The sequence below is a fragment of the Danio rerio genome, chromosome 14 (genome assembly GCF_049306965.1).
Source record: "Danio rerio strain Tuebingen ecotype United States chromosome 14, GRCz12tu, whole genome shotgun sequence".
NCBI lineage: Eukaryota > Metazoa > Chordata > Actinopteri > Cypriniformes > Danionidae > Danio > Danio rerio.
This window is the reverse complement of record NC_133189.1, coordinates 46,667,954-46,693,986: the sequence shown is the minus strand read 5'-3', so window position 1 is coordinate 46,693,986 and position 26,033 is coordinate 46,667,954. Positions and strand designations below refer to the sequence as shown.

General features: G+C 32.9%; 1 protein-coding gene across 1 annotated transcript in view; it reads left to right on the top strand.

Annotated features, from left to right (window-relative positions):
* Window positions 1–26,033, top strand: part of fgfrl1b (fibroblast growth factor receptor like 1b) — a 515,733-nt gene that overhangs the window by 54,653 nt on the left and 435,047 nt on the right. The gene's annotated exons all lie outside the window — the stretch shown is intronic.

Below are 26,033 nucleotides of genomic sequence, written 5' to 3'. Positions count from 1 at the left end.
TTGATTAAATGAAAAAATGAATGTATTTGACAACAAATAATTGTTTGCATTTTGATAAAGCTGCTTTATGCTCTTCAAACAGCACACTTTTGCAGCTAGCATATGACTTCACCATTTGTTTTTGTTTTATTTGTTTTCAGTGTACTGTGTATATTTTATTTAATAGATAAATTTATCAATTGATTAAATTATTTATAAATCACCCAGTATAAATACTTGTGATGTTCTAAAATATTTATCTAACAATCTATGTTAAACCTATAAAATCATCTTAATTCTGGACTAGGAAACATGATCTCGTTAGGAAATAAACCTCATTGCATAACGTGTTCATAGCTCAGAAGTACAGTACAACGTGGTTGGAAGTGAAGGAAAGAATTTAACCATTTACATGCCAAATTTAAAAGGAATGACATCGTTTACTTGTGATTTGGTCGACCAAAATAGATCTTGTTATTACCCATTATAAACATGACTTCAGTTTACATCACGGAATTGGTCTCATCCACTTATTAGCCATTCTTATGGTAAACTTAAATCAGCCGTTATGATAAATAGACTCACTGAATCAAAAAGTCATTCAATTTGCAAAAAAACAAGAAATAAGGAAATGGCACCTTTAAACAATTGAAAATTAAAGTAACAAGCCCGATTTAAAAATGTAAGGAGTAAAAATTACAGATATTTGTGTGAAAATGTAAGGAGTAAATTTAAAAAGTTGTCAGAAAAATAAATAGTGGAGTACAGTACTGATACCAGAAAAAGCCACTTAAGTACAGTAACGAAGTATTTGTACTTTGTTACTTCCTATCTCTGAACAAATGGATCGATGCTGCAGCAGATTGTTTTGACTCTGTCTACATGCCTTCATGCATTGAGTTACTGACTTGTGATTGGCTGATTAGTAATTTGTGTTAACGAGCAGTTGGACAGGTGTACCTAATAAAGTGGCCGATGAGTGTATATTAATAATTTATTGTGTTTACACTGTAAAACATCATAGCAAAATGCAATAGCTGCACCAGTTAAAGCACACATAAATGATCATCGTTTTTCTCTTTCTTACAGCTAGTATTTATAACAATTAGTTGAATGAATATCAGAAAAGGGTATGTTAAAAGAGTTTCACTTATTTTTAATTGTGGACGAAGGCTGATTTCAGTGAAAATTTCTAATTAAATAGTTTCTATATAGGGAAATGATGAGAACAATAGCAAAACATAAACAAAAACTGTTGGTGCTACAAACAAGTTTGTTTATAATAAGACAATGCATTAAAATAATGTGGGAAGAAATGGCAGTTTGCAGCATGAAGCACATAACAAGCTGTTTTGTTCAGCTAAAAATAGCTTAAGCATGGAAAGTAGTAGAACAATGAAAGTAATAGTTACATTTACCTCAAGAAAGCCATTTAATGTATTTGTCACTTGTCTAGGAAATAATATATAATGCTCTGCATAAATGAGTACACTTCTTTTTGAATATTTTTTCATAAATTGCTCAGTGAATGTATCAATACATTTTGGTGCATCTAAATGAAATAATTTTAGCAAACGGTTATTTCTTTTAAACAAAAGCTTGGTCACCTAACATCTTTAGGAATAGAAAAATTATATGATGATGATGATGATGATGATAATAATAATAATAATAATAATAATAATAATAATAATAATAATAATAATAATAATAATAATAATAATAATAATAATAAACTCTTGATTTTTTCCCTCCAACATGTAAATGTGGGTGTATTAGTTATTTTATTTTATTTTATTTTATTTTATTTTATTTTATTTTATTTTATTTTATTTTATTTTATTTTATTTTACTTTACTTTACTTTATTTTATTTTATTTTATTTTGTTTTATTTACTTTATATTGTTATTTTACTTTATTTTATTTTTTTAAATTCAATTTAATTTTCTATTAAATTTAATTTTAATCTTTTATTTTATTTTATTATTTAATTTTATATTTATTTTATATTTTTTATTTTGTTTTATGTTTTATTCTTTATTCTTTTTTCATTTTATTGATTTAATTTAATTAATTTATTTATTATTTTATTAATTATTTTATTTTATTATTTGAAATGTGTTCCAATTTTGGCTTTGGTACTGACTAATTTAATGTAAATGCACAAAAATATTATTGTAAAGTTTCCTATATAAAATATAAATTTAAAAGATCTGAGGGGGGTGCACTAAATTATGCCAAACACTGTATAATTTTTAGGAATTTTAACCAGATCAGATTATTTGCAATTCTCTTCTGCAGATCCATTTGTAAAGGTAAAATGTGTAGTAGTTGACATGGAGGATACAGGAGATGAGTGGTAATGTCCAGTGGTGATTAGATTAGCTGCAAGTTTGAAAGTAAGAGCTGAATATGGGGGAGAGAGGGAGAGCTGGTCAACGCTGCCGGATCACGGCAAGAGAAAAAATAATAATTGAAAGCAGCTGTTAGACTGTGCTTCTAATGCTTAGACTGGACAGAGTCAGCATGGCCAGCCACCCAAGAGAGAAAAGGAGACAGACAAAGAGACAGGTAGAGAGATAAACAAGACAGTCAGTCATACAGATCCAGGGCCAGGAGTGTTAACAGACTCTGACATGGGCTGTACAGAGACTTGCATGCCAAAAGGAATTTTCTGTTCATCTTCAAAAATGTCAAAAGAATAAATTTGGGGGGCGAAATATAGAATTGCACAAGGAATGCAGGCAAGGGACTCAGCATAGAAAGAAAGGAGAACATGGAGGAGATAAAGTGCAGAAGCCAATTCATGAACGTACATCTGCTCTTGTCATGTTTATCCCTAGAAGCAATGTCAGAGACTGACAATCTTCTGAGAAGCCCGTGTCTGTAAAAGCTTCAGCCTGTCAGCTGTGCACATACACAGAAAACGAATGAATCACATTGGGGCAGATTCGTTAAACAGTCGCACGTTTTCTAAAGCAGCATTTCAGCACTATATATAGTCTAACATCCATGATTGGCTACTGCATTCTTGAGCTCAACAGAAATGCATTTGATTGGATTATCATATTAGACACTGCAAAGCTCAAATCTAAGCGATGTTTGCATGTCTAAATGTTATGACTTAATGGTGTACTTTACAAAATTGTAAATTCTGTCACAATTTGATTACTTTGTCGAACATAAAAGAAAATATTTAGATAAATGTTGTTTGCTGGGCCATCCGTAGTATGTTAACACTCCTGGCCCTGGATCTGTATGACTGACTGTCTTGTTTATCTCTCTGGAATCAGCTTCCAGAAATGATCAGATGTGCTCCAACATTAGGCACATTCAAATCAAGACTGAAAACACATCTGTTCAGCTGTGCCTTTACTGTATGAGCACTGTGCTACGTCTGACAGATTGCACTATTATGTTTTTCATTTTCTTTTTCATTTCATTTCATTTCATTCTATTTTAACTCATTTTAATTTGTTTTTATCTGTTTTTAATAATTTTTATTGTCTGCATTTTATGTTCTTAAACTTGTCTTTTTATTCCTGTTTATGTAAAGCACTTTGAATTGCCACTGTGTATGAAATGTGCTATATAAATAAACTTGCCTTGCCTTGCCTTGCCTTGCCTTGCCTATATATTTTTTCAAATATGGAAATCTATGGGTCCCAACAGCCAGCATTCTTCAAAATATCTTCATGTTGTAGAGATTCAATGATTTACCAATTTCACTATTAACCACAATTTAATTCATCACGGTTAATTAATCGTAAAGGCTTTTCAACACTATTTTTCAAAACTACTGCATCTAACAAATTATGTCAACTGTGCGCTAGTTTAAAGTCCTGAGCTTGTCCACAAAGGCTAATACCTTTAATGTGTGCTGGAACACGCCGGATTTGGCACCTTTGAAATCTGATCCGGCACCTCATTTTACCGATCCCCCTCCTCAATTGGCCTCCTCCCCTATCCGCTGTTCCCTATTCTTTGGTTCCATTCTCTTGGAATTGCTGTTTGATTAAATCCAATTTATTTTCACTTTCACAAATATTGTACTCTTCTTTTGTTTCCTCTATTGTGTCAGCTATATGTCAGCTTTGAATTCATATAAAACATCTCTTACTTTTAAAATCCCAACTTCCAGTGCCAACGAACGGGTACATTCTTACCATGTTGCGTTTATAAGCCAGCAGCTAGCTCTCTGCAGCTTTCACATGGTCGCCCACTAAAGCTAAGCAGGGCTGTGCTTGGTCAGTACCTGGATGGGAGACCACATGGGAAAGGTAGGTTGCTGCCAGAAGTGGTGTTAGTGAGACCAGCAGGGTCTAAAGCCTCATGTATTGATGTCATCTTTCGGATAAGACTGGTTAAAAAAAAGCTTCAAAAAAGCACCCTGCCGTCCTGGCCTTCTAACCATCACCATATCATAATTGGCTTTATCATTCTGTCTCCTCTCCACCAATTAGCTGGTGTGTGGTCTGGCGCAATATGGCTGCCGTTGCCTCACTGATGCTGCACACTGGTGGTGTGTAAAGAATGTGTCTAGAAAAGTGCTTTATAAATGTAAGGTATTATTATTATAACTATTATTATTATTATTATTATTATTATTATTATTATTATTATTATTATTATTATGTGATTATCACTTTACATTTTTGTTTATAGAAAGTATTAATTGATTGGAGCTACTTAAGTTGTCTGTCAGTGTTGTCTAAAATAAATGTAAATTAAAACAATGTACTTCTTTTAAATGAACTGTTTTATAAAAAACAACTACATTTTATTGTGTTTCCTATAGAATAATTTGAAAAAAAAATGTAAAAAGGAACAACAATGGCCACATTTTACACTAACAAAGACACAGAGATCAAGCCAGATCCAGAATAACCAGAACCAACGCCAGAATGGGCGGATTGGTGAGAGGAAAAGAAAAACAGAAGGAAAAAATATAAAGAATGCCGCTCCAAGTTTTCTGAAAAGCATGACTTAAAAGAAAAACACGTTCTCTTTTAACCTCTGGCTTTCCTCCATTGCCCCACCTCTTGCTTTCCATGTTTCCATCTTTCTTTGGAGGCAAACCAATGCAATGCATTTGTGTGTGTGTGTGTGTGTGTGTGTGTGTGTGTGTTTGTGTGTGTGTGTGTGTGTGTGTGGTTAGCTGGAAGTGTGTGTGTGGTTTCAAAGCAACCGAATGTGATGAGGCAGCTCTTTGTTTGAAGCGGGGATGGAGATGAAGGAGTGTGCTTATGTATGTGTGTGTGTATTTGGGGTCGTGGGGAACTCTGTGTTGAATAAGAAAGACTTGAAGATCCTTCAACTGGCCTCTGGACTAAATTCAATCCATCCGTCCAAAAAAAATAAAAAATGGAGGGCCAGAACACAGCCAAAGAAACGCCTGGCCAAGAAAGTTTGAGGCAGCACAGTCATTTGCACTTTCTGCAAAAAGGATGTAAAAAAGACTCCGGCAAAACAAGGTTAAAAGCACGGGTGCCTAACAAACGCGGGGCTATAGGCATGAGGGTAGTCTATTCTGTGAGTGCTGGCAGCTGTCTAATCAGAGAGGGGGGGGAAACTTTGGTGAGTCGGTCTGAAGGTCAGTAAAACACAAGGGAGAGTAGAAATAATGGCTTGGCATGAGGAAACTGTAGAACGACTTGCTGCAACAGCAGAAGAGAGAGGACCATTTGAAAACAAAGCACGATCGTGTTGCTGCATCTTTAACAAACACCCTTACTCGTGGTTTGTGTGCTTGGATGCACGGTTTGAGTGCTCTGGGGTGAGAGAGAAAGAGAGAGAGACAGAAAGAGAGGGCTGTTAAAGGAATAGATCATCCAAAAATGAGAATTCTGTCATCATTTACTCCCCCTCATGTTGTTTCCAAACCCATAAGACTTACTTTCTTCTATGGAACATAAAAGGAGATGTTTTTGAAAAACTGCACTAGTTGCTGTTTTTCTTTTTTTCATTTTTTTTTTCATGCAGTTACGATGAATAGAGCTGGGGATTTTAGACCTCAAACATGGACACAAAAGCACCATAAAAATATGAAAATGAATTCGTAAAACATGCATGATATGAATCTAGTATACTTCAAGAACACTTTCAAATAAAAATCTGGTATTTATTCATTATTCATTCATTTTCTTTTTGGCTTAGTCCCTTTATTCATCAAGGGTCGCCACAGCAGAATGAACCGCCAACTTATCCAGCATTTGTTTTATGCAGCGGATGCCCTTCCAGCTACAACCCAACACTGGGAAACACCAATTCACTCCTGCATGCACACAGATACACTACGGCCAATTTAGCTTAATTGTGAAACCAGAGCACCCAGAGGAAACCCACGCAAACACGGGGAGAACATGCAACCTCCACACAGAAATGTCAACTGACCCAGCCGGAGCTTGAACCAGCGACCCTCTTGTTGTGAGGCAATTGTGTTACGCACCGTGCCACCGTGCTGCCTATTTGGTATTTATCTTCTATCTATCGCGCGAGACTCATTGCGCGATAAAAAAATAAATATTGGCGTTAATCTATTCTCGAAGTTGGGTTGGGAGCTGGGTCTATTCTACGCAAGCTATGGAGACTTTCACCCTGATATTTTAGCTCAGATGTATACCTGACTGGTGAGCCGTCTGACAAAAAAAGTGCCCTTCTGAAACAAATCAGCAGGATGACAACTTTATCTGCAGTTCGGTAGTTTCACTTTAACTCATGAACATTTCATTCATGCCGCCGTGACAAACTGGGGTATAAGACGCAAATAAGGAGTAAGGGGTGGTGAGAGTGTTATGGAATTTAATAACGCACAACAAATGGAAGTAAAAACTTCAGCATTTTGCGATGTGTGTGTGTATCCAGTTTCCTAAAATGACAGCCACATGTGTGGATCTTGTCAGAAAATATGGCGAAAAGTCCTACATGACAGTAATAGTTTGATTGCAGTGTTTACTTCAATAATGCCACTAATATATGCATACTCCATGTCTTAATTCCATTGGATTAAGGTAATCAAAAATCGCTGTTTCAAGCTAATGTAGGCCAACTGTTGAAAATTCATGCTTAACTGAATAAACAGTTAGTAAACACAAGTACATCTTATTGAACACCATTTATTTTCATCACCAATTATCATAGTAGAACAATTTCTCGAACAGTTTGTGATGCATTTTGGAAACAGGAGATGAGCCCCTGGTCTAATGCGCCACCTGGCTTGACAAACCCGTTCTTCAAAGACTTGGGTAGCACACATATTCTGAATGCCTTCGATTAGATTAATCGAGATAAAAAAAAAATGTATCTATGCCCACTTATAATGTATGTATGTATGTATGTATATCGATTGTTGGGTGTATAATTGTGCAAGTTTGTCAGCAAGGTCGAGCACCCAGAGGAAACCCAGGGAAAACATGCAAACTCCACACAGAAACGCCAACTAACCCAGCCAAGGCTCGAATAAGTCACCTTCTTGCTGTAAGGCAACAGCACTACCTACAGCGCCACCGCGTCACCACTTCTTGATTAGCACATATATAATAAATACTGCCTTATAAATATGATATTAATCTATGACTTCATAAGATTAGAGGTAAACTTGGGATTTTTTTTTTTAACTTGAAATTGGACGTGCATGGAAAATACCAGAAACAATCCCTTTAAACTGTTTCTTAATTGTGCATTGCAGAAGAAAAATAAATAATTTTTATCTAAAGTATTTCCATTCTAATGCCCTCGCTAGTAGTTTGTTCTATCCTACATGGTGTGCACGCCTGTGAGCGAGGGAGAGAAAGGAGCGTTAACAGCCAGTGATCTGCAGGCTATCAACAACTCTGCATAGCCTCTGGGGAGTCCCTTTGGAAATGTAGTGCTTTGGGAAATGCACTCACACAATTTATTTGGGCTCAATAAAGCCGGTGAGGAATTCGCCCAGTGTACATTACACGCTCGCTTCCATTTCATCCACGGCAAAGCTGAGGAAATGAAAGCGTCAAATAAATATCCATAAAACTTGAACGCAGGCCCTTTTAGTGATTTGTGAATCTGGTGAATCTGCAAGACCCGAAAGACTGAGAGGGAAAGACAGAAAAACTGTATGTGTGCGAGAAAGAGAAGGTCTCTTCCTGGATATTTATACACCACTGACTCACGCTGAAGGAATCACATTAGCTATGGCTGCCATGTTTTTATTGGATCTCCAGCCGGGCCATTCTAACCAGTAAGGGCCTCCTCTCTCCATTTCAGACTCCTAAATTTCTCTCTCTCTCCTTCACTTTTACTTACAACCCAAGGCTCAGGCACTCGGTTAATGATGTGTCATTTCCTGCCATTGCTTGCGCTGTGTGTTAGACTCTTGTTAAAATCAGATATATGTGCAATTCAGCCGAACATATGTGCCTCAGAAATACACCGAAGGTTATCAAGAAGTTTTATGACATGGTGAAAAGTTTCTAATTTTGTCCGAGCTTTATTTATTCAGACCAGTGTTATCTTTACAAGTCCATAAAAGCATATAAAAAATAATAAAATCTCTTTGTATCATTTTGCTTATGCGCTGCAAACACTAGAGATGCGGCAATATCGATTTGTCCAATCCCGGCTCAAACTGAAAACATACCGCTATATACATTTCTGAAGAGCTCCAAATATGTTCCAGGAGCTATGTGTTTTTTTTTTTTTTTTTTTTTTTTTATAGTTTTTGTTTTCGCGAATCCGGCTGCTGTGTACGCTTTTTGAGATCTCAATCTTGCGATCACCATTCGCACCTCTTGTTCTTGCATGAATCCATCAGAGGCCGCTGCTGGTCATTTCTTTCTTGTGTTAGACCATTTTGTGTGGTACCGCACTACACTGCAGCATTATGTGTGGTCATGTTCATTCACTCATGCGTTCTCAGTGGCCACATCTGGAATGGCCTGTGTTTTTTACTCTTTACACAGTGTTTCACTTATAATAGATTAACCATCTACCGCACGCATTATGATTAATCTCTATTAATAAAATACTTGACTGTTTTACTTTTCTTAAAATGGCCTAACTTCAAGTGCTGTAAAAAAATTTTTTTAGGTAATTTATGAAGTGTTTTTATATGGCAACAATGTCTAACAATTTACACTAAGAAAATTAAATGTAAAAAATGTTCTTATAACAAATAAATTTGTTGTTAGAAATGATTTAATTGGTGTTGCATTATTATAAGCTTTAACACAAAACTTATAAATGACACCTTATACATACTTTACGACAACTGATATTCCTACAGCTTTCATTTATTCCATTCTTTTTTGCTGAATATTATTAAAAACAATTCTAATATTGTATTATCATGTATACAACATACAGTAGATATACATATTTACTAAAGTAAATATTCTAATAAATAAATACCAGTCTAGCACATCCAGATTATTATCCAGTTAATAAGTATATTCAAAGTTCACAGCTGACCTTGCTAGCTAGCTAACCCATCGCAATATTGCACGTTCCACTATTGCACAGTGTAGCATTTGGCAACACATACATACAAAAAACTAATTTGATTAAAAAAATAATAATAATTGTTGTGAATTTGTCATCATAACTTACTGGAGGTGATGTTTCAGATTTTTTTGTGGATCTGACTTGAGTTGATCCTTTGTTTTTATTGATGTTTACATTTCCATTTAGCAACTACTCACAATAAACGCTAGTCTGTAAGAAATTGCGCTACAGAAAAACACAGCATGTCATGTGACTTAACCAAAGCACATCATTGGCTATTCTAAGGTCTTCTCTTTCCAAAAAAAAAAAAAAAAAAAATGTTGGTCTATAAGAAACAGTGGCAGGGAAAGGAACATAAGCATCATGTTGCCATATGGTGACACCGTGCAGTAGATTTATATCTAAACTTTTCTGATGGTTAGTCAGAATGGAAAAAGAGGGTTCTTTACATCAGAGACATCCAAAACTTACCACTAAGTACATTTTTAGGGTTTTCCTCCAATATATTGTGCATCATTAACATTGAGCTTGCATGGCCTGGTACAGTATTATGTCTGCTGGTGCAGCTGTTCTCCATCTTTAGTGCTTCTGGCCTCTGATAATGTCTTGTTTACAGACTTTGCATTTTTAGCAAAACAATACCTTATATGTGCAGGTAGAGAGCAGATATCGGCCAAAATAAAACCAAATGTGTTTCATGTTTTAGAATAAACATCCGGTTCTGATTTATGGTCAGTTGACTGGTGCATCAGAGTGTTTAGTTGTGTCTGTAATTACATTATTTCTTTCTGAATAGCAGTACTTACTGTGAAGTTCTTAAAGTGAAATGTGAAAGCTCTGAATGCAAAATTTGTCATTTATTAAAACTCTATTTGTTCCAAAGCTGTTAGATCTTCTGTTCTATCTTTTGCTGAAACTGATATTGGAGAAAACAGAGCATGAAAATATGTGGGAAAAATTTTGTGGGAAAATCTTATTTTTGTGTTCAACAGGAAAGAAAGAAATCTAAAAAGGGGTTTAGAAACATTTAATGGAACATTTTTATTTTTATTTTTGAAAAAGCTCATTTTTCAAATCTTCTTAAATTGTTAACTCAATCTATTTTGTTAAAACATTCGATTTCTTGTTCTGGTGGGGTCACTTTTAGCTTAGCTTAGCATAATAAATTGAATGGGGTTTGACCATTAGGATTTTGTTAAAAAAAAAAATTAAAATCTATTTAAAGCTTAGGTCTTCTGTAGTTACATTATGTAATATTTTTTATTATATTTTCTAGGCCAAGATTGCAACACAGGCTCACTGTGGATGCATAACCCTGTCTACATTTCTGGAGAGTGCAAATTATGTAGCCAGAGGTACGTCTGTCTGCATTTCGTCTTTAAAACGAACACTATAAAATATATAAATATATAACAGGCTGAAATTGTAGTAAAATCAATTGGCTGCATTAGGTTTTCTTTTTCTAGATTACTTTTGAAAACACTATCGGTTGGGTTTAGGGAAGGGGGTGGATGGGTCAGTCAGTCAGTCAACAGCAAGCTGGCCTGGTTGATTGAAACATATCATACCCTCTGGTGAATTTATGCAAGAAGACGATACGCAAGATAAATTTGAAAACATCAAAAAGCATACACAGGGGCCTCTGGCGGTTTTGCAAAAACAAAAACTGAGCTGACGTACCTCTGTTTACATATTGCGCTGTCCCCAGAAATGTAGACCTAGGTACGTATCTACAATGAGCCTGGGTTGCAATATTGCTAGGTGCCTGGTATACAACTCATGCTGGTGTCATAGTCAAGAAACTGTGTTTGTTTGTGCATTTGAAGGACACTTTATTATCACATGAGACCAAACATGTATACAATCTAGCAGTGCTAGATGCTGAATTCCTGGCATGCTGGAATCTACCACTACTTGTATAACAAATTGACAAATTGTATAACATTTTCATCATCATACAATTACTTGTCATTTTTTTCAGAGAAATTTTGAATGACTTTAATTTTCAGACACTTTCAGACCTTTAAATCATTTTGAACACAACTCGCCCAGAAGAACACAAGCTTCATTGCTAGATGCACTAAAATCAGGAAAAATTATCATAGGAAAAAAAAAAAAAACTATTCTCTGAATTCCTGTAAGTATTTGCACTGATGATGCTCTTCATTGACTGTTTTCCCCTAATATTTACGCACTTTTCAGTTACACCATGCAGAGATGATTTTGCCAGTGTGGTATTGCTTTAATAAACATGGATGACTCTCTTTGTCCCATATGGCTTGCCCTCCAGTGTTGGAAGACACAGAAACAGACAGCTGGTTGGGCTGGTTGAGGATGAACAAGTGTGTGTCCGTATGTGTGTGTTCTCCCAGCCCTTTTAACGAGTTTTTCTCTCTAATTATCCGCCTGTTGGATTACTGTAAAGGAAGCAATGCCTCGGGCAAGGGTCACACATCACTCTCTATATCCCTCTTCCTCCAATTCTTTATTGCCTACTTATTTTGCTCACTTTTTCTCTCCCTCTCTTCCCTATTGTTAACGAACCACAGTGACATTATAGACACCATGCATCCAGACCCCCAGTTCGAACGCAACAGCACTGCCTCATGCATATGTATGATCAGAATAATTATGTATATCTTAATCCAAGAAGTGTGTGGGCTGATTAAACACGCCTAGAGTCTTTGAACATAGGCAATTCCTCAACAGAACAAAATAAACAAACAGAATTTTATCATGCGCTCCGGAAAAAAAAGAAAGGGAGAAGGAGAGAGCCAAGCAAAATGAGAATTTGAATGTCACATATTTAAATGTGCTTTGTGGGGTTGTGAGGGGCCATGTAATGAAAAAGTCACCAGCTTTTTGAAATCTGTCAGTCCGTGAATGATAGTGGACTGTTTTAAACCGTTTCAAGGGGCTTTCTGCCTGACGACCGCAGGCTAATGTCCCATCATCCCTCTCTTGCCCTTGTCGTGCTCGCTCATTGGTCAGAAATCGCACACATGGGACGATTTAAAAAAAAAGAAGACACTTTCTTGTAATTGCATCAGCGTTCCTTACATTAAGGAAATTAAGAAATCGAACAAAAGCTCCAGGAAAGCAGAGAATGCTGGAATCACCAGCTCCCAGAAGATAAACTTCACTAGTTTTGTTGGCCCCATTTCCTAGGGCTACAGCAAAAAATACTAGCAAACAAGGCCGTGCTAAAGAACATTTTATAACTCTATCATGTCTATAAATGGAGACCGATATTATGATATATACAAATGATCAACTTTGTCTCATATGTTTTTCCAGTAGTTACTTGAGAGAAGTAAATTTGAGATGTTCACCAGCAGTATGAAGTAAATGTGGATGTTGAAACTCAGGTAATTTGGCCTTGGGAGATTTTCAACAGAAATGTCTTGAGTTCTTGCTGAAAAATATTGGAAAATATGATGACACTGGTGTATTAGCAAATATAAGTGTATTACTGTACTGTAATAGACTGTACCAGTCTACAGGACTAATGTAAGCTTCACTCTTTGCTTAGAGGAAAAATATGGAATCCAGTGCTATAAATGTGATATATTTCACATATATTAGATTAAGTTTGAGTTTTTTTCTGTGCTATGGAGAGAATTTATGTAGGTAGTTACATCATTTTGACCAACTACAAAAAGTTAGAGTTAGTCATTATGCCATTAAAATGTGCACTGTAAATTGAATGGAAATTAAAAATAATCATTATTTTCTTTCGCTTTTTCTAGTTCACTTAACATTTGAAAACATTAGCAGCACTGACCTATTTTTTTGTCAGTAATTAAAAAAAAAAAAAAACATTTAGTTGGGTTAACATAAGATTATTAGTTTCCTGGAGAGGTGAACTACTCTGTAACAAAACTTTTTAAGTTGTGCCAACTGAACATTGGAATGCCTGAAGTTGAAAAAAAAAATATATATATAATCCTTAATTAATTTTTTGTTATGTTCTCAATTTTTTTTAATCTTTAAATGATATGACAGTAGAAAGTCTAGATAAGAAAGTGTGTCGACCCACTAACCTACAAGCGTCAGTTAAAGTGTTAGCAAGATGAAAAAGTGTGTTATTACCCCCCTTGAATTTTTAGACCCCCTATTTAATTTTTCCCCAATTTCTGTTCAACTGAAAGAAGCTTTTTTTCAACACATTTCTAATCATAATAGTTTTAATAACTTATTTCTAATAAATCACTTCTGATTTATTTTATCTTTGTCACAATGACAGCACATAAAATTTTACTAGATATTTTTAGAAACACTTTTATACAGCTTTAAGTGACATTTAAAGGCGTAACTAGGTTAATTAACTAGGCAGATTGGGGTAATTAGCCAAGTTATTGTATAACAATGGTTTGTTTTGTAGACTAAAAATTAGACGAAAAAAAAAATAGCTTAAAGGGCTAATAATATTGACCCTAAAATGGTGTTTAAAAAATTAAAAACTGCTTTTAATCTAGCCTTTTAATATAATAATAACAATAATAATAATAATAATAATAATAATAATAATTGAATTTTTAGTAGTAGTAGTATTAAAATAACTATTTTATTATATTTATTATATTATTGTTGTTGTTATTTTCTTTATTATTTTTTTATTAGTATTAATGATGATGATGATGATAATGATGATGATGATGATGATAAAAATAGTTGTAATAACAATAATAATAATAATAATAATAATTTTTATTATTATTATAAATATTATTATTAATATTATTATTATTCAGATCATCATTATCATCATCATCATCCATCATCATCATCATCATCATCATCATCAATAATAGTAATAATAATAATAATAATAATAATAATAATAATAATAATAATAATAATAATTATTATTATTATTATAACAAAATAAATAATTAATAATAAGTATGATAATTATGATGATGAACATAGTTTTAGTAGTAGTAGTAATAATAATAATATTAATAATAATTATAATAATAATACTGTTTTTACATTGTTATAATGTTATACAACATAATATTGTTGTTATGTTTTTGTTATATAGACTAAAATTGTGAAATATAAGGTATGAAATATTTTACAGTGAATATTATTTTATCTAATTTCCAGTTTATTTCTCTTTTTCTTTTCTTACTTTTTTCTCATGATTTTATGGACATATAGTTCCATGCCTGTTGGTGTTTATCAAGTCACTGACCATTAGCAGGTTTGGTTAAATGTTAGTTTTAATCTTTTGGTTGAGGTAAACGTGTGTTCCCACCGCTGAGTGTGTGTATAAGGTTTAATTGTGTTGTTCTTGGCTTTGAGAGCAGTAGATGTGTTTTGGGAGGTGAGCTCACTGTACGCTTGTGGCTTTGGGGTTTTGAGGTCAGTCTGGAGCTGAATGTGTTGTATTTGGCCAGCTGAGTGCTCAAATCCAGCTCAGGTATGAGAGTTTGTGATCCAGTGTACAGATCATGTGAGGTAAACCAGTGGGTCAGAATCAGTCCTGCTCTTTGTTGACTTTGGCTGGATCACTGAAGTTGGAAACTTGCCTCGCACGACACACTAATCAATCTTTCAGAAGTATGGGCCTCATGAAGTTCATATTTACTTTACTTTTCGTTTTTACTGTGCTATTATTAGGTTTATTTACATTACACTACCAGCCAAAAGTCTGCACTTATTTAAGCAGAAATATACATTAATTTATTAATTCATTTATTTCCCTTCATCTTAGTCTCTTATTTATCAGGGGTCGCCACAGTGGAATGAATCCTCAACTATTCTGGTCAGTGTTCATTTTGTTTCATAATTTTCATGTTGAACAAGTTTCTACCGTCGAAACTAGACAAAAACTAAATAAAAATTAAGGTGTGACAACTATAATAGAAATATATTGACATGTTTGTTGACTAATAAAAAGCGAGAAGAGAATGTGATTTAAGGACTTTTTTTTTTTTTTTTGTGGAAAATATCTTATTAATCCCAAAAGAGTGCCCATTTTACAAGATAACACATTATCATTTACCAGTTATGTGTCATGACTCTTCTTATTTAACCAGTGCTATACAGCTGAGCACCATGCTGTAACTGCAAATACAACAGTAAAGCTTGCTACAGACTGACATTACAAAGTGAACCTAAACTATTTTAAGCCCGTTCAAAGATTTATTGGCCTGTAACTGTTCAACAGACTGATTAAAAAATGTGTAGTTTACCACGTTAAAATAAAGGGTTTGTTAAATGATTGCATAAAATAATCTTGCATTTTCAGATGGTTACTGCTTTTACAATGCATATCAATTTTTTGGTATTCATTGGAAAAGCTATACTCTATATTTTAATAAATTACATTAAATTAAACTAAATATATTAAGGTTAACTAAATCTAGAGTTGATTTAGTTGACTAAAATCTTATGAAATTTAGTCGACTAAAACTAGAAAGATTTAGAAGACTAAAACATGACTAATAATGTCAAAATTAACACTGTTTCTGGCATATGATTAACACAGTTGATGCCCTTCCAGCCACAACCCAGTACTAAGAAACACCCTTACGCTCTCATTCACACACCCTAATAAACTAAGGCTAATTTAGTTTATTCAATTAATCTATAGTGCATGTCTTTGGACTGTCCCAGCTTGGACTTAAACAAATAACCTTCTTGCTGTGAGGCGACAGTGCTAAGCACTGAACTATTGTGCCAAACCACAAATATACAATTGCATTTTTACACTTAGTCATTTAGTGAAGACGTTTGTCCAAAGTGACTTATGATGATAAAAATAATCATTTAAATATGAACAAATATTATAAAAAATGAAAATTGTTAATAACCCAATTTTAAATATAATTTAAAATTATGAAATGTTCCCACTTACAATAGCTGTTGTCATGTGAAATGTAGTTTAAATTGAATTTATTCCTGGAGTTTAAAAGCTGTATTTTAGGTATCATTTATTTATGCTTCAGTATCGCATTATCTTTCAGAAATCATTCTAGTATTTTCATTCTCATATTTCTCATATTCAGTCATCCTCAAATTGTAATAGTATTGAAAATGTTTTGGGCGGCATCCCATTCTACATATTTTTGTGGAAACTGTTGTACAGAATTAAAGGGACTAAAATGTATTTAGTTTTATTCATCAAAGACACAATTGTTTTGCAAGAGTGAACGTAGGGACATTATTATTAATATATTATTATTATTATTATTATTATTATTATTATTATTATTATTATTATTATACATTTACATGATTTCTGTAATTTAAAACTTCTAAGATTTTTTCATGGCGCAGTAGGTAGTGCTGTCACTTCACAGCAAGAAGGTTTCTGGTTCGAGCCTCGGCTGGGTCACCTGCCGTTTCTGTGTGGAGTTTGCATTTTTTCCCTGCGTTTGTGTGGGTTTCCTCCGGGTGCTCCAGTTTCCCCCACAGTCTACATTTACATTTACATTTAGTCATTTAGGTGAATTGGGTAGGCTAAATTGTCCGTAGTGTAAAAGTGTAAATGAGTGTGTAGATGGGTTGCAGCTGGAAGGGCATCCGCTGCGCAAAACATATGCCAGATAAGTTGGCGGTTCATTCTGCTGTGGCGACCCCGAATTAATAAGGGAACTAAGCCAAAAAGAAAATAGATGAATGGTGATTTTTTTTTTTCATCAAATAATCCTAAAAAGTCAAATGTATCAGTTTCCACAAAAATATGAAGCTGAAAAAAAAATATATATATTTTTAGACATTATTTATAATTATAAAAATAGTTATTAAACAGAAAACTAAATTATTATTTTACATTTTAATAACGTACCTGAATAATAATTTTTTACTGCATTTTTTTTTTATTAAATAAACACAGCTTTAAGCAGGATAGTCTTCTTATAAAAACAATTTACCATAAAACTTTTGTCCAGTAGTGTGGACTCTATGTCACTTATCCTACAGCTCTCAAAGTAGTGTCCCCATTAGCATGCTTGTTGTTTTAGTGTGTGTTTATAATGCTTATAGTCAGGCAAATTTGTAAATGTCTTAGCTGAGTGCTATTATGCTTTAGGGAAGGCTCTTGTTGATTTACAGCATTCCTGCTCTGTGCAGACATGGTGAATATATTAGGAATAGACAAAGACTGGCCGCTGTCCTTGCGGAATGTCGTGTAAAATTACAAGCAACTGTTGAGAGACTTTTCCTGAAGGGTTTATGAAGTTTTAGATGCCTTGTAAATCTGCCATATGCAGCATATAAAACATTTCGACATGCCATCAGGACATATATAGGGGTTGTATGTGTTCGGGGAACGAAATGAGGATTTTAAGCATCAAAACAGTAAAAGTGAACACAGCTTTTATTTCTTAATATATTAAGAAATAAATATTTCTTAATATATTAAGAATTTTTATTTTGATTAGAATTTATTAATTTTTTATTATCATGATTTTATATATTTATTTATTTATTTCTTTAAGTATTTGTTTGTTTGTAAAACGTAATGACTATTCTACATTTATGCCATTTTTATTGAATATACCCATAATGTCATTCACTAGTTTAGTAACCAAAAAACATCTTGTAACAAAAATTTAGAGCAATTATCATATTATATTTATAGATCATAGTGCTGTCTGAATTTATTTACATTTTAAATATTTATACTTCGCCACTGTCCTTCAAACCACTATGATTTGTTCATTTCACTAACATTTATTCATTCATTAATTTTCTTTTCGGCTTAGTCCCTTTAATAATCCAGGATCGTCACAGCGGAATGAACCACCAACTTCCCTTCTAGCTGCAACCTCTCTGGGAAACATCCACACACACTCATTCACACTCAAACACTACACCACGTCTTTGGACTGTGAGAGAAACCAGAGCACCTGGAGGAAACCCAAGGGAATGCAGTGAGAACATGCAAACTCCACACAGAAATGCCAACTGACCCAGCCGAGGCTCGAACCAGCAACCTTCTTGCAGTGAGGTGACAGCACTAACTACTGCGCCTCTACGTTGACTCGTTTGACTAATCTAATGTATAATATAATATAATATAATATAATATAATATAATATAATATAATATAATATAATATAATATAATATAATATAATATAATATGAAATGATATAATATTAATATAATATAATATAATATAATATAATATAATATAATATAATATAAGATAAGATAAGATAAGATAAGATAATAAAATAAAATAAAATAAAATAAAATAAAATAAAATAAAATAAAATAAAATATAATATAATATAATATAATTTTAATATAATATAATATAATAAAATAAAATATAATATAATATAATATAATAGAATAAAATATAATATAATATAATATAATATAATAAAATATAATATAATATAATATAATATAATATAATATAATATAATATAATATAATATAATATAATATAATATAATATAATATAATATAATATAATATAATATAATTATTATATTTATTAATCGTGGATCGCCACAGGGGAATGAACCTCCAACTTATCCAGCATATGATTTAAGCAGCGGATGCCCTTCCAGCTGCATCCCATCACTGAGAAACACCTTTCACACTCATTCACACACATACACAACGGAAAATTTAGCCAGTCAGCATTTTTGTGTGGAGTTTGCATGTTTTCCCTGTGTTTTCCTGTGGGTTTGCACTATATGTGAATGGGGTAAACAAAATGGTCTGTAGTGTGTGTGTGTATGTGAATGAGTGTGTATGGATGTTTCTCAGTGATGGGTTGCAGCTGCGTAAAACATATGCTGGATAAGTTGGCAGTTCATTCCACTGTGGCGCCCCTGATTAATAAAGCGACTAAGCTGAAAAGAAAATGAATGAATGAATATAATGTAATGTAATGTCATATAATATAATAGGAAAAGTTTATTGCATATATATCTGTCATACTGAATAAAGATGGAACATCATTTAAACCATATTGTGACATTTTCAAAAAGGTTATTTAAAACATTAAAGCAGACACTTTACTTTCATTAAGTATGCTCTCTGTGTATAGAAAATCACTTTTAAAATTTTAATTTGATGCAGACACCAAAATGGAATGTCTTATCTTTGACCCAATTACATTTTACTAATTAAAAATAAATATAAAAACTTTGAAATGGTCAAAACAGTGAAGAGTTTTGCAAAAGTTTAACACGTCAGTCTTTTGAATTAAACAATGCTGAAAAATGCAATAGTTTCCAGACAAAACAAACAAGCAAAAAAGCACAAACAATACCAGAGTCTATATTTGTTTTGTTTTTTTCATTCATTCATTTTACTTTGAATTAGTCCCTTTATGCATCAGGGGTCGCCACAGCGGAATGAACCGCCAACTTATCCAACGAATGTTTTACACAGGGGATGCCCTTCCAGCTGCAACCCAGAACTGGGAGACATCTATACACACTCATTCACACAAATACACTATGGCCAATTTAGTTTATTCAATTCACTTAAACCACATGTCTTTGGAGTGTGGGGGAAACCACGGGGAGAACATGCAAACTCCACACAGAAATGCCAGCTGACCCAGCCGGGACTCGAACCAGCGACCCTCTTGCTTCTTTCTTCTTGCAATAATATATTGAAGATGATATCCCAAGTCCACTTGATGATGTTTGTAGAAGATGAAGATGGCGACGTGTGAAGAATGGTGATTAGACTAAACGAATCATCACAGCTTTAACAGTTGTGATAATAATGAATATTTTCTCAAATCAGTTTTATTTATATAATAAAACAAGAATGATAATATGCTAATTATTATTATTATTATTATTATTAATATTATTAATTTTGTATTGCCATTTTGTATTATTATTATTATTATTATTATTATTATTATTATTATTATTATTATTATTATTATTATTATTATTTTGTATCATTATTTTGTATTATTATTAATATTATTATTTTGTATTATTATTATTATTATTATTATTATTATTATTATTATTATTATTATTATTATTATTATTATTATTATTATTAATATTATTATTATTATTATTATTATTATTATTATTATTATTTTGTATTATTAATGTTGTTTTGTATAATTACAAAATTTCAATTAAGTTCTATATTTTTAAAAATAAATAATAAATAAATCTGTTTTTATACACTTGGAGTCTAACCATTAAATATTTTCAAGTCATTTCATTCAATAAGTTGAACATAATATTATGATACCGTTACAAGAAAATAAGACTTCATGCTAAAACAAGTAGTACATATATTAGCATTGCAAATCATTTGTGTATTGTCTACTAAATAACGGATTTCCAAACTGCATCTTGAACGCACAGAAAGTCAAGCGCCGAGTTTAATCTTAATGAAAGCGCGTGGAGGTTAGTCATTTCCTTGAAGGAGGGAAGGACAGACGGGCCTCATTAAAATGCTAATGTATGCGTAAGGCCAAAGGGTTGATTGGACTGTGTAACTCTTGCTTGAGGCGAGTGCAGGGTCAGACACGGCCCGACTGAGGCCTGCCCTACATTTCCCTTTTCCAGCTTTTGTTTTTTGTCTATGTCGCGTCTTCGTCTGTGTTAAGATACAGTAGCTCATTAGAATACAAACAAAACAAGACAATGAACCAAACGGAGATGCTATGTTCCCCTCCTGGTCACAAGGAGGGGTCATTATGTCTTGAGAAAGAGGCGAAAAAGAGCACAAACAATACCAGAGGTTAGATTCGTTTTTTCTTAATACATTGAAGATGATCTCCGAAGCTCATTTGAGGATGTTTGTAGATGGTGAAGATGGCAGTAGTGTCAAGAATGGTGATTAGCGAGCAACTCCAGGCTAGACTGTGAATGATTCATTATTACTGAAACTTATAGAATGGCTTAAGTATATATTCGAGTTGTTTTCATCACAGCAGCAAATGCTTGAAGACTTGATAAAATATATATTTTCAAACATGTTCATGTCACTCTGACCTATAGTTAACACTATTTTAGTATTATTTGGCCTGCTTTATAGTATTAATAAAAGACAAAATATAATATTATTATTAAGGGTGGCACAGTGGTTAGCACTGTCGCCTCACAACAAGAAGGTTTGAGTTTGGTTTGAGTCCAGACTGGGTCAGTTGGCATTTCTCTGAGGAGTTTGCATGTATGGAGTTCTCCCCATGTTGGCGTGTTTCCTCCAGGTGCTCCGGTTTCCCCCACAGCCCAAAAGACCTGCTGTATAGGTGAATTCATTCATTAATTTCTTTTCAGCTTAGTCCTTTTATTAATCAGGGGTCGCCACAGTGGAATGAACCGCCAACTTATCCAGCATAAGTTCTATACAGCGGATGCCCTTTTAACTGCAACCCATTACTGGGAAACACCCATACTCTCATTCACACATACACTAAAGACAATTTAGCTTACCCAATTCACCTATAGTACGTCGTTGGACTTTGGGGGAAACTGGAGCACCCGGAGGAAACCCACGCAAGCATGGGGAGACCATGCAAACTCCACACAGAAACTGAACTGACCCAGCCTAGGCTCGAACCAGCAACCTTTTTGCTGTGAGACGATCGTGCTACCCACTGCACCATTGGAACGCCTTATACTGAATGTGAATTGAGTAAACTAAATTGTTTGTTGTGTCTAAGTGTGAATGTGAATTAGTGTGTGAGTGTTTCCCAGTACTGGGTTGCGGCTGGAAGGGCATGCGCTTGTAAAACATTTGCTGGAATAGCTGGTGGTTCATTCCGCTTTGGTGACCCCTGATAAATAAGGGACTAAGCAGACGGAAAATGAAGGAATGCATATAACAAAGTAAATTCTAGCACTGTTTACTTTTTGACAAAGATGTTGTCTGATTGGCAGTTTTGTGCAACACTCAAAAAGTTTGGTTTGCTGTTTGTTCAAACTACTTATTTAAAATCAGCTGAAACAACAGACATCTTTTTTTAAACAACTTTATTTTAGGAAAATATTAGTTTTATGTCCAATCAACTTAAACTTGTTAAAACTAATAAATCTAATTCCTTCATGTTGTCCCAACACAAATCAATTGTGGAATGCTGCATTTTTATTCAGTATACACTACCTGACAAAAGTCTTGTCGTTGATCCCAGTTGTAAGAGCAACAAATAATAACTTGACTTCTAGTTGACCATTTGGAAAAGTGGCAGAAGATAGATTTTTCTGATGAATCATCTTTTGAACTGCATCCCAATCATTACAATTACTGCAGAAAGACCTATTGGAATGTGCATGGACCCAAGATTATCACAGAAATCAGTCAAGTTTGGTGAAGGAAAATTATGGCTTGGGGTTACATCCAGTATGGGGGTATGAAGTATGTCTATCAAGAGAGTTGTGCCTATTACATAACAAACCACAGGAGAGGGCAAATTATTCAGCAGGATAGCACTCCTCACACTTCAGCCTTCACATCAAACTTCCTGAAAGCAAAGTAGGCTAAGGTGCTCCAGGATTGACCAGCCCAGTCACCAGACATGAACATTATTGAGCATGCCTGAAGGTAAGATGAAGGAGGAGGATTCCAAAGAATCTTGATGAACTCTGGGAGTCCTGCAAGAATGTTTATTTGCCATTCCAGATGACTTTATTAATACATTATTGCAGTCATTGCAGAGATGTATGGATGCAGTCCTCCAAGATCATGGGTGTCATACACAATATTAATTCTTTTTACACTGCACCATGACTTTATATTCTAAACTGTACATTATTTTATATACAGTTACATTTTGAAAAATATCGTCACTCTGAACATTAATGCACAATAAAGCAATACATTAACACAAAGAGTTCTTTATGTCAATATCGTGATAATACTGTATATCCTGATAAAAGCTTCAACAATTATGGCAACAAGAATATGTGTTGTGTGCCTACTCCAAGCAAATATTTCATTTGTTTTCTTATAAGTGTACACATCTGCGTCAGCCCACGCCACACACGTACACTTTCTAGAACCTTCAGTGGACTCTCTCTTCTGACTACTGCCGTCTAACAGCCGCATGAGTGGAGAAAAACAAGGGCTGAAATGAAAGAAGGAGAGAAAAAATGAAAAGATGAAATGACATGCTGTTCTTTGCTCTTCTAGCGTCGCTGAGAGCAGCTTTGCCACCCTCTCTTCTGTTACTTGACAACTCTGTCACACTCAGCCTCACAGGCCTGACACTCACACACAAACACACACACACACAAACACAACGAATGTGTTCGCTTGAGTGCTCGTGCTCATGAATTCACACCGAGACAAGCGCAAAGAGTAAGTACTATAAACGAGCAGGCAATGGCGACCCTGTTTTCATGACATGAATTTAATGCAATGGGTGAGCACTTGACTGAAACTGTTCTTATTCTACTGCGAAACTGTGAAGGGCTCCTTTAGACCTCATGGTGCGGGTGTTTTGACCAGCGGTAGATTCAATCAATTCTGCTAGCTTTTTCCAAGTCAGACGTGCCGTTTTGCTCTGTACATTTGTTCGCATACACCCAGTCTATATTCATCTTATTTATTGGACACTGGCAAGCTGTGAAATGTAGGCTAAATGTATTACATTTACATCTTAGGATTTTAGTAGATGCACTTATTCAGAGCGACGTAAGAAGTGCTTTGAGAAATTGACTTGCCATCATATTTCAGTTGAAGTCAGAATTATTAGCCCCCCTGAATTATTAGGTCATAAATTTATTTAAATTATTTAAAAAAAATAATTAATAAAAAAATGTAATTATTTAAAAAAGAAAAAAAAAGTCAAAGCTATATATATATATATATATATATATATATATATATATATATATATATATATATATATATATATATATATATATATATATATATATATATATTAGACAACACAATATCAATATTTTAAAATTAGTTAAAGTAAGAAATTAATATTTAGTGAAAAAAAATTCAGTCAGAGCAAATGTTTTTTTATCTTGATTTAAATATTTTAGAAACATGTGAGGCAGATTTGGTAAACCATTACGGCATATTTGGAGAAAAATCCAAAATAATGAATTGGGGGAAAATTTTAAAACTAATATTATTTTTGTATAATTACTATTTAAATATATATATTTTAAACTATATAAAGAATATACAATTCAAATGTAAGATTTTAATATAATATCAGAATACAATTAACATACAAAAAATAATTTCTAAATATTATACTAGAAATTAAATTAAATTTAATTTAATTTAATTAATCTATTTTAATTTAATCTATCATAATAGTATATTTGTGGTAAAATGAGAAATAATGATTTAAAAACATAACATATATTTTTATATAAATGTATTTCATAAAACTATATTTATATTTATAATATAATATTATTATACAATTCATATAACAAAAGTAATATTTAAATAATATACTCTTTTAAAAATAAATAAAATATAAAACCTTGCCCAGAGTTTATTTATCTGATCATAAATACAGGAATAAATATATATATATATATATATATATATATATATATATATATATATATATATATATATATATATATATATATGTGTGTGTGTGTGTGTGTGTGTGTGTGTGTGTGTGTGTGTGTGTGTGTGTGTGTGTGTGTGTGTGTGTGTGTGTGTGTGTGTGTGTGTGTGTGTGTGTGTGTGTGTGTGTGTGTGTGTGTGTGTGTGTGTGTGTGTGTGTGTGTTTTCAGACTTGTTTTAGACAACACAGTAGCAATGTTTTAACATTAGATCAGTTAAGAAACTAATTTTTAGTGGAAAAAGTCACAGTCACAGCAAATTTGAGAGACTTGAGTGTTTTAATTTATCTTGATTTAGATATTTCAGTACAATGCAAGGCCAATTTGTTATGAAAACAATGGTCCCAATGCCTTTCCTGTTTTACATTTTTAATTTCTGTAGCTTCTGAGAATCCAAAAAGAGCCACATATTGAAAAATAATGTTATGGTAACTGTTTTTACATTAAATTATGATTGGATTGCCTCTTGCTACAGTTATGAAATAGTTTAATTACAGGCAGGAAATGTTCATGGGCCAATGACATGACAACATTGAAATGGTCTACCATTATGGCATATTTGTAGTAAAATAAGAAATAATGAATTTAAAAAAAAATCTAAAACGAATATAATTTGTGTACAATTACTATTTAAATATTTAATTAAAACTATATAAAGATTATACAATTCAAATTTAAGATTTTCATTTAATATCAAAACATAATTAACATACCAAAAATAATATTAAATATTATAATTTTAATTTAAGTTCATTTATAATGCCATAAGGATATATTTGTAGTAAAATGAGAAATAATTAATCAAAAAACATACAATTTTGAAACTAATGTTATTTGTGCACAGTTATTGTTTCATATAAATATGTTATTTTAATAAAAACTATATTTAAAATTATATAAATTAAAAAAACGTTTATGTTTTATTATAATATCATAACATAAATAATATAACAAAAGTAATATATAAATAATATACTATTTAAAAATGTTAATTATTTAACCTTGCCAAGACTCCATTTAAATGATGATCAATACATCAATATTTCTATATGTATATTTAATAGTATG